Below are 10,000 nucleotides of genomic sequence, written 5' to 3'. Positions count from 1 at the left end.
ATGCTTCACTGTCTGGCGAGTAAACATGCCGCGGTAACTTAATCACGGCGCCCGCTGAATTCCGGCCATGTCACTTTCGATTTGGCGATTTATTTGAACGTAGCAAAAATCTCCCAAAATGTTTGTCGCTGATCGTAACTTTTTATATTCTATATTCACGGTTCAAAATTAATGTTGTTTTCATGTGGTAAATATGTTATTCTCGATCGACCGTCCTGGAGACTTCCTTCTGCTCTTTCTAAAAACTGTGTATCAATAGTTATTTACTTTTGCATCAATATTTGTTTTTGCATAAAGCAAGCTAACAAGATCTGTACCTTGCTGAGTTCGCATTTGTTAGCGTTAATAGTATTTTCGGTCCGATGCTTCTGTTTTATGAGGGGTATATTGTTTTGGTCTCCCATCCAAACACTAACCCCGCCCAACAGGGCTTGACTTCAGTGAACTTCGGCATTACAAAGCTGTCAGATGCTGAGCGGGCACGCTTAAACTTGTGGTGATAAGAAGTTTATCAACATGTCAGCCCAGAAGCCAATGTTTCTCACTTCCCATTTATTTTCTTCAATCTTTCTGGGTTCAGTACTTTGCTAGTAACCACATGTCTTCTCAGACTATTTACCCAAGACTTCTACCATGGCACTACAATGATAGACAATACCAAAACAATATCGTGCACTGTTAGAGCTACATATTTCGCAAGGACAGATCTGTTTCGTCGTACGAACGTGTGAGGACCTGTGAGCCAAAGGGCCTCTTCTGGTATGACTTCTTAATGACCTTGAAAAAAATTGTTTGGAACGGTGCACGTACCACTGGCAACCCAGTGTACCCTCACGGAGGGTCTAGTTATTATATGGCTTGTGTTTGTAGCCGATATAACGCACGCTCTGATTAGCTGATTGTGACTGAATTGTAGGGCATTATTCTCCCGTAATGCCCACGGGCCGATCACCGGCTTGCAAAAATAAAGGAAAAGGTAATTTTAAAAAAACATATTTCCAACAGCGTATAACTTATTTACAGACAACTGAAACATTTTATAAAAACGAAAGTTGAACGAAAAAATTTAAGAAAAGTAACAGTAAAATATGTCCAGGCAAAATTTGGTCATTTTAGCTTTGATTACGAAATTTTGGATGCAAAACTAAAATTTTCTGCAATTTACCTGCTTTCTTGGACATAAATTCGACCGAAAACTGATGAGGCACGAATATTTTTAGATTTTTAGGAATAATCGGATTAGCGATCAATGCGTAATGTGATAATGCGATAAAAGTGTGAAATTTGGGACCCGTTGCGAACGGCAACGGAAGAGATCGCCTTACGAATAATTAACCTCTGTTTGCCAAAAACCACCCAAATAACCGATTTTTCGACGGAAAATTCATCCCAGAGGATAAAACTATTCACTGGACATGTAATAAAGGTAAATATGTTCGAGCGAAAGCGAAAACAAGCAAATATTTTGAGGGAAAACACAATTATGTGAGATCAAAGGAACATCTGGTTAAGACACGCAATTGCATCGCTCCGAAAATAATTTTACCTTTTCAGCGATTTTAACGCTTGAAACTCCATCCAATCCACCTGGTCTAGTCTTTGAATTCACTACTATCGCTGCCCTACGAATCTTCAGTGTTCTACATAACAGCACACTTTGTAAAAGACGGCTCGACGGGAGACAGATTGTTGTCGAAGTCCATTACTCGTCGCTTTTAAGCCAAGACACCACTTAGCAGGGAAGTGACAGGCAAGACTTTTACCGACACGGAGAAATCTACCCATTTTCCGACTGGGATTGCCCTACGGCAACCCAGTAATAAAACGGAGAAATCTACTCATTTTCCGACTGGGATTGCCATACGGCAACCCGGTAATGAAGCGACCCAGAAACTACAGCTAACACTGTCGCATGTATGCGTTTTCATGTTCACTTTGCTGAAATCTAAGGTCCTTACCTCAAATATGTTTGTTTGCAAAGACAAATCGCTTGTGAAAGGCTGACTAAAGTTGGTTGAAGTGTTCGGTTTTCCGTAAAGCAGTAATTTCTGCCCAAAGGAAAATTCCCTTATTGGACTTCCCACAGCAACAGGTCAACATCATTACTTGTCAATCATTGACTGTGGTTTAACAATAACATTAAAACGTTCCCTTTAGGCATAGAAATTAATTATTGGCATTTTAAGGCAGTAACTTACTCGCATTTTATCAGACTGCACCAGCCTATTTTGATTGGCTTCGTTGCGCTATTTTCAGCGAATCCGTTTTTACTTGCCATAACGTAACAAGAGATTTTTAACCTTTGGTATCATCCAACACGTTTTACGAAAATAATAGGAACGAAAGGAATGGGGATTAGGTGGCGTTAAACTGAATGTCTGATTCATAAATGAAAAACAAGACTCGCTTTATTAAGGCAAGGAAGTCCTATTTAGTGATGAGTTGATTAATATCCCGGCATTTTAGTGATCGATCGTGGTAGTCTATGGACAAGGGGGTAAAACTGAAATGTACCTCTAAAATTACTAAATTGATCATTGATGTATGTAGACTTTATAAGTTATTGCTGCCTTGGTAGTTAAATAGTTCATCAATTTGAGCTCAATGATTCTTTTAAAAATGAAAAGGCAAAAGGATTTCAGTCGGTAAACCGTACGATAAACGGTTCGGTACTTCTATATATAACGATCTCAGCAGGAACATTTCGTTCCTTTTCACTCGATTAAAATTCTTCACAAATGTGTGATTTTAATTCTCGATGAACTTTCCATCTAAAATGAATTCTCACGGTTATCGGAAATGATAAAACTTTCGCCGGCAGAAGCCAAACAACATCACAAGAAGACAAAAGATAGAAGATGTATGATGCATGATGATGCAATACTCATGATTTAGCCTCTATTTTTATACATACATACATACATACAGCCTTTCACATATTTATACAAGATGAAAAATTCAAAGCTAGAAGCCTGTGGTCAATAAATGAACCAGCTTGTTTAAGGAACTATGAAAATCTTATGATCGTTGATGACGTCTGATGAAACGCTACAAATGGGTGTGTTGACTTCAGTTCTAGATTCGAGCAGCATCAAAGCGACGCACGGATATGCGAAAATTCAATCGTTTTAAGAACGATCATTCAACTTAAATCATTCCACTTACCTAACGTGTTTGTTGGCGAAGAAAAACTGTATTCCAAACTCTTAATGGCGGATGTCAAAGGATGAAATAAACTCCACAAAAGTAAATGTCGCCTAATCCAGATATAAAGGGAAAATTCCCTTTTCTTAGGGCAACAGATCAGTTTCCACTTGTCAATCATGGATGCCTTTAGCCAGTGCGGCGGAAGTCACGCAAGGCCTCTTCTTCTCACGCGAGACTAAAAAACTCTATACAGAAATCGATTATCGACATTTTGAAGCTATATCTAATCGCATTTTACCAGATAGCACTTTTACATTCAAAATGTGTTTCCTATTTTATTGATTTCATTAAGCATGTCCGGCTCTTCCTGGTTACAACATTTTAAACAGCCTCGGGTGAGAGGGGAAAACTTCTTGGTAGCCACTGCGTTCATAACCTGAAAACATCAGCCAAAACGCAATGAAAGAATTTTTAGAAAATCGTTTTACATAATACTTTGGTGTTAAAGAGCACCACCACCCATGGTGGGGTAGGGGCAAGGGGCAAGGGGCACGTCGAATGGTGCTTGTGGTAATTGTGAAGGAGGGTGCAGAAAGTGGGGGAGTTGAAAAGTCGTGCTTGGACCGAAAACCTCTAGAACATAAAAATTTTTATCGATTATCTCAACGGCATTCACCCAACCATAAATTCCCCAGCTCACACTGTCCCACCAAAGTTCGTTTCTTTGACGTTGACATCTCACTAATTACGGTGACGGAAGCATAAATACAGACCTATACACGAGAAGTACAAACAAACACCGACATTTACTTTATCAATCGTAACCATTACAAAATTCTCGAATCTGATTGGCTCTGTGCGCGCCTATTTGCCGCGTAATTGGCACGCGATCACGTGGGTGTCCAATTACAGGTATCCATTTTGAACAACTGCAAATTTTATACCTGTAATTGGACACCTACGCCGTTTGTGCGTTAATCAAATGCACTTGGATAGGATCTTCCTTTCTTATAACGTTTTTCTCCCTGAAAAGATATTCAAAGACTTTTTACCCTCGAAATTGTCATAGTTACGATTAATTAATAATCGGACTTCGTGTGGTACGATTCAGCAGTAATTGTTCTCGTAATTTCAAATCGGCATCGCGCTGCGCGCTCGGCCGATTTTGAAATTACTCGCCCGATTTCTCCCTGAATAACACTCCACTCAGTTTTATTACCATTATTGATCCTGTCATCTTCTACACCTAAGAAGAGCCCTTCCTTTCAGTCTAGCACATCTACAAACGAAACGTTCAATACTTGCAGCGCTACTGGAGTAACAACATAATTTCTCACACGAGGTTACAAACCTGATTTCATTTTAAAAGGGTAAAAGGTAAAGACACTTTTATTGAACGTCTTAGTTCCTTCAGCTACGATGCTGGTATGAACTAAAGCCGACGGTACGCCCTTAATTAACCCCCCCTCCCCTCCCTCCCTCTGTTATTGCTCCGTATTGTCTCCATTTTGGAACGCCACTCGCTCTAATCTCTTATCGGGTCTACCCTGTGAACACTGGTAGCGCAGCGTACTAGAGTCACAGGGAGCTTTCAATTTGACACTACTGATCGGACAGACCGGGCATTTGGAAGGACTAACTCTACAACGCATTCAAATTAACACACTTCGAGGATGATATATACTCCTCCAGAAGAATGCAAGTTGAGGGATTATCATGCGAGTGTTCATTCAAATTGTTGCAAAAGTGAGGCCTTGCTGTGTTGAAAAGAATCTAATTAGAACAAGGATAGGATCTCCGCGTGGACACATACGGAGCGGTCTGTACTCCAAAATCTCATTTGAAAAAAGTCAGTTTCTGAGGGTATAAGCCCGCGGACTTCTATAGGCAGATGAGACCACATGAATAACTACGCTATTTCGGTCTGAATCTTATTTAGCTGAGAACAAGTGCTAAATCAAATGTTGCTTTTTGATAAGAGAGAAAAAACGGAGTACCCTGACAAGAACTTCTTGAGGCAGAGAAGAGAACCACAAAAATTAACCAACAAATGACGTTGAGTCCAAGAATAAAACGTAGGTCGTATTGGTAGAAGGACAATGCTCTCACCGCTACGCAAACCCTACTCTCCCCTCCCCAACCCAAGATGGGGCAAAACGTTTGGAAAATCTTTGGGAGAAAACCAAAATGATAAAAAAAATTGATCATGTGAAGTACATGAAACTAACTTGCATGCATACACGAGGAGACAATTATTTCTTCCAAATGTAACTGAGAGAACAGTCCTTTAATTTAAATTATTGTCCTTTGATAGTTGGCAAAAGAGTTCATGTTCTCTTCCCCTCCAACTGGCTTCATTTGAAACGAAGCAGTATGGCGGAGGAATTCGTTTTCTGGCTGCACATTTGAATTGCTAATTACTATTAAATTGTGCGTGGTTTTTTACCTGCCAAGCTCCAACTCAAGAAACGCTATGGCGAAGCTAAATTATCGAGATTTACGGCATTTTCATGGCTCTTTTTCCTGAAGAAATGATTGCAATGTTGGAGAGTTGTCTTATGGCATTTTTGTCAAAAACTTTATGGTCGAGGTTCCGTCTATTCAAGGTTATGAAACGGTTCGGCGGATCATTCCAAGATGGAGGACAGGACACTTTGATCGATCGAGAAGGAAAATTTTCAAGGTGTTTTACAACAGATGCTTCACAGGTATTTTGACAACAATTCGATATAATTATATATCTTATATATCTTGTCTCCATCAAAAAGTGCTTGATTTGCGGTGTAATAAACTACCTACTAAAACACAGAGAAATACATTATATTAAATTCCAATTTATTCTAGTCTAAAATACCAGCTCAGCCATCAAGTGATTATAGGGGAGATATCGTTGTCATTACCTATTGTCATTAATGTGCCAACCAGAGCCTCATTGGCTGTCGAAACAAAGAGTCTTTTGTTCCTGTGGTTGGCATATTTGAATAACAAAAGCAATGTTTGTAAACAGATATCTTCCCTATTATCAGAACCTATTTTATGTCATATCATATTTATTCTAGTCTAAAATACCGTCTCAGCCATCAAGTGATTATAGGGGAGATATCGTTGACGTCACCTATTGTCATTAATGTGCCAACCAGAGCCTCATTGGCTGTCGAAACAAAGGGTCTTTTGTTCCTGTGGTTGGCATATTTGAATAACAAAAGCAATGTTTGTAAACAGATATCTTCCCTATTATCAGAGCCTATTTTATGTCATATCATATTTATGGATATAATACTTTTTTTTTGAAGAAATTGTTACGTTTACAAGCATGCATTGTATAAACACAGATTTATCTTAACATTTGTTTCATAACTTTTGTTATGTTTAAGCAGGTTAAAGCTCACTATATCCAGATTGATCATAGCAATGTCGGGGGTGATAAAAAAATACCGTTCGTTGTTATTCAAGTTCATATGATAAATCATGTAGAAACATACTGTTTGATGATAGTTTCTCTTCTTTTTATACTTAAGGATTCCGTTCGCACACTGGGCAAAATCTATTTCTCCACACCACATTACATTTATTTAAATATTAATTAGTTAATTTGTTGTTTATTTATCATTTATTATAAATCCTAATATGTACACCATCATACGGGCCTTTTATCTTTGATTGCATTCACGTGATAAGACTACCATTCGCCCTTGTCACACGGCGGCCATATTGTCCCGGGAGACCAAAAAAGCTTTGCTTTACCACGCCAAGCCTCACCCCCATAGTTTCCACTGCGAGGCTTGGCGTGGTAAAATAAAGCTATTTTGGTCTCCCGGGACAATATGGCCGCCGTGTGACAAGGGCGAATGTTGGTGAAAAAACACCAGAAAAATTTAGCTCAGGTTTTGCATAATAATAGAGTCAAATTCTCAAAAAGACTTCAGTTTTCGCTATTGTTCTTTTCACTAACATGGCCGCGGTGACATCAGATGTAATCAAAGAATATAGAGGATGGATGGTAGGTCATTCCATCCTTTGAAGTTGTACAGATTCAGCTGTATTTTTTTGTGTTGCTCTTCGTTGGGAAAGCGTTCGCCCGGCTTGCTCTGAAGAGACTGCAACAACTCGCGGAACGGGTCTACCCCTATAGTCGCATGGTGGCTTCACATCGCAAAGGTCTACCACCGACATGATCTTTACCTTGAGACAGCTGCAGGAGAAGTGTCGGGAACAGAAGCACATCGTCTTCGTAGACCTGACCAAGGCATTTGACCTTTTTATGAGCAGGGAGGACCTCTTCAAGCTTCTAGAGAAGATGGAGTGCTCACAAAAGCTGTTGAAGCTGGTGTCGTCATTCCAAGAGGACATGAAGGGCACAGTGCTGTGCGACGGGTCATCATCCGCCGCCTTTCCCATCCAAAGCGGCGTGAAGTAGGGCTGTGTCCTCGCCCCCACACTCTTTGGTATCTTTTTCTCCCTGCTGCTGCCTTACGCTTTCAGCGAATCAGAAGATGGAGTGTTCCTCCAACACCGATCTGACGGCAAGCTGTCCATCCTGTCCAGTCTGCGAGCCAAAAGTACGGAAGCTCCTGCTGCGAGAAATGCTCTCCATCAGCCTGAAGAAAACAAACGTGATGGGTCAGGATGTTAGCAAAGCGCTCAGCATCTCCGTTGGGGACTACACCCTGGAAGTGGTGGAGGACTTCTCTTGCCTCGGCTCAACAACCTCCATCAACACGTCCCTTGACGCCGAGATCAACAAGCCCATAGGCAAAGCAGCATAAGCCAAGTCCAGACTGTCGAGAAGGGTGTGGGAGAACACCAAGCTGACTGCAAACACCAATATTTCAGTGTACAACACCTGTGTGCTGAGCACCCTACTCTACGGCGGCGAAACCCGGTCAGCTTACGCCCGACAGAAAAGTCGCCTCAACACTTTCCACCTGCGCTGCCTGCGGAGCATCCTAGGCATATCCTGGCATGACAGAGTGCCCAACAAGGATGTCCTTGAGCGTGCGAACATCCCAACTATGTTCGCAATGCTGCCTTCCAGGCGCCTGCGCTGGGCTGGCCTTTTTCGGTGCGTGGAGGATGGACGCCTGCCAAATTAAAGGATTTCGTCTACAGCGAGCTCACGCCAGGCTCCAGACCAGTTGGCCGCCCACGAACACGTATGCAAAAGAGACATGAAGTCCGTCGAGATCAACCCTGACTCTTGGGAAGCAGCTGAAGGTTGATCGCAGCAACTGGTGCCGCTTGGTGCGGACAGAGGTGGAGAGAGCAGAGGCCAGGACTGGGAACAGCAAGCCGAGGCTGCTCTACAGAAAACTGACATTTCCGGCCTAGCCATTGTCATTCGAGACAGACGGAGACGACAGCAGATGTGTTACAAGTACTGACAACATTAATGCAATGGTTGTGGTGGTAAAGCCCTGGTCAAACAGACTCGCAAGTAGTCGCAAGTAGCCACAAGTTGAACTTGCGTAGAGACTTGCGTTGGATGGCTAAACGGACTCGCAAGTTCCCTCGCAAGTACACGCAAGTCGCAAAAAAACCCATATCTTTTTTAGTCTGAGTGGTCAACCAACTTGCGTTGACTTGGGTTGGGTGGCCAAACGATGAAAAAATTGCGTCGACTTGCGGGAAAATTTGATCTCGACCAAAGTGAGCGCAAGTCATCGCAAGTCAACGCAAGTGCACGCAAGGCCTGGCCAAACGGAGTCGCAAGTAGCCGCAAGTTGTGAACTTGCGTCTAGTTGCGAGTCCGTTTGACCAGGGCTTAAAGAGCGCTTAATAAGGGTGTAGCACGGTCCGAAATATGAGCAGAAATGTCCGCCTTAATATCGAAACAAAACGTAACTTAAGTTTTGCTAGATCCGCGGTAGCACAGCATATTGAGATTTACAGAACGCATAGTATTTTTCAGCTAGAAGGCTTGAATGTTTGTTTGGTGAGTAACTGAATGCGTAAAAACGAACAGCTCAACCAGAATAGACCAGTTTTCTAGCTTTAAAACGACTCGAAAAGTATTCAATCTTGTGCATATTTAATCCTTGGCACTTTTGTGATGAGAAGATTTTTACTGATTTACCAAAGGAAGCGACTCAGGTCAAATGCCCACCGTGAAAAGATAATGGAGAGATTGAGCATCGCGTTTTACACAAACGCGAAACGGTGGGCTGCTGCTTGTCATAAAAGCATGAAAATTGTTATTCTAAGTTGTCTCTCCCTTTAAAAAAATTGCACGCTAGAAATGAGCTCATATCAAACGGTTTACGTAGCAACTGTCAGAGCATCCCAGTTTTTCTGGAAGTAATGTTTTTATCTCCATCACTTTTGTAATTCATTTATTTATTCAGAGAAAAGAACAGAGGAAAATTGAGTGGAGTCGTGCAAAGAACCAGAGGCGTTCGCATATGAGTGGTTTCTGAAAAGAAGCCCTATTTTTTTTTTAGGGCCGGGCGAAACGTTTGAAAAGAAATCTCTCAAATACAAGATGAATCGATCCCGCTACACAGCGTATTTCTAACATAAAGCATAAAAGTTTGTTGATAGCTAATACTAGCAACGAGATTGTATAACATCTTGTCTTCGGCCATCCTAGCTTAAGGTAATTCCTTATAGTATTGCATTGCGCATCCCTACTGCGCACGATTTTCGCGTCATTAGCGCGCGCTCATGAGCACGTGCGTGTACGAAACGTAAGAGATTTCCCTCAAACTAAGCCCGATAGCGACCTAACTGCTCCTTTTCTCTCAAACGAGCACGGTGACCCCCGATTTTTTTTAAAGGTATTTGCTAAGATCAGTCTAATAAAGAACATATTTGAAGAAGAGAAAAAGTTTGATGGTAGAACATGAATTTTTTTTAG

General features: G+C 41.5%; 1 protein-coding gene across 1 annotated transcript in view; it reads right to left on the bottom strand.

Moving 5' to 3' along the window:
- The window catches only part of LOC138032673 (uncharacterized), a 31,017-nt gene extending 27,760 nt beyond the window's left edge, over positions 1-3,257 (bottom strand). The window contains exon 1 of the mRNA XM_068880382.1: positions 3,166-3,257. The gene's annotated coding sequence lies outside the window, so the exon portion shown is untranslated. The remainder of the gene's footprint in view (positions 1-3,165) is intronic.
- Positions 3,258-10,000: the final 6,743 nt, after the last annotated feature.

Source organism: Montipora capricornis, chromosome 14 (assembly GCF_036669925.1).
Source record: "Montipora capricornis isolate CH-2021 chromosome 14, ASM3666992v2, whole genome shotgun sequence".
Lineage (NCBI taxonomy): Eukaryota > Metazoa > Cnidaria > Anthozoa > Scleractinia > Acroporidae > Montipora > Montipora capricornis.
The sequence above is the reverse complement of the archived record's forward strand: the minus strand, read 5'-3'. Positions and strand labels throughout refer to the sequence as shown.